Below are 615 nucleotides of genomic sequence, written 5' to 3' on the forward strand. Positions count from 1 at the left end.
TCATCTAACTCTGCCTGTTGAACTTCAAGAACTGAAAACGTGGTAGCATTATCCTTCAGAAAATGAGTGCAGCAACAGAAATAATAAAGGTGGTGTAAAATGATACAAAAATAATATACAGTAGTAGAAGATCATGATACAAAAATAATATACAGAAATAATGTTCTTGCTATTCCGTTTTTTACTTTTTATAAGTAGTACCTTATTTTTGGTTATACTAACCAAATTGGCACCATTAATCTTTTCTTTGGCTTTAAAAATTGAATCTTTTTCCTTCATCCTATTTAATAAAAACGTTGGTACACTCTTGATTTTTGTCATCTATATCCGAAATGGTGCAGCTGCCCCACATATCAACAATGAATTACTTTCATGAGGTTTGTTTGGTGGGTTAGAAGCTTAGTCCAAGTTATTAATCTATACCAAAACTGATATGCACTGATAGCACTATAATAAATTAATAATGGCTATATTTATGCCATTAAATTATTAAATTGGATCTACACTATAATACATTCATTAAGTCAAAATTTGAACTTTTAAACTCAACTAATTATATATTTATCATCATAAAAAATAATATTAATATTATTATTTTTTAAACTCAATATATAA

This window comes from Arachis ipaensis, chromosome B07, assembly GCF_000816755.2.
Source record: "Arachis ipaensis cultivar K30076 chromosome B07, Araip1.1, whole genome shotgun sequence".
Lineage (NCBI taxonomy): Eukaryota > Viridiplantae > Streptophyta > Magnoliopsida > Fabales > Fabaceae > Arachis > Arachis ipaensis.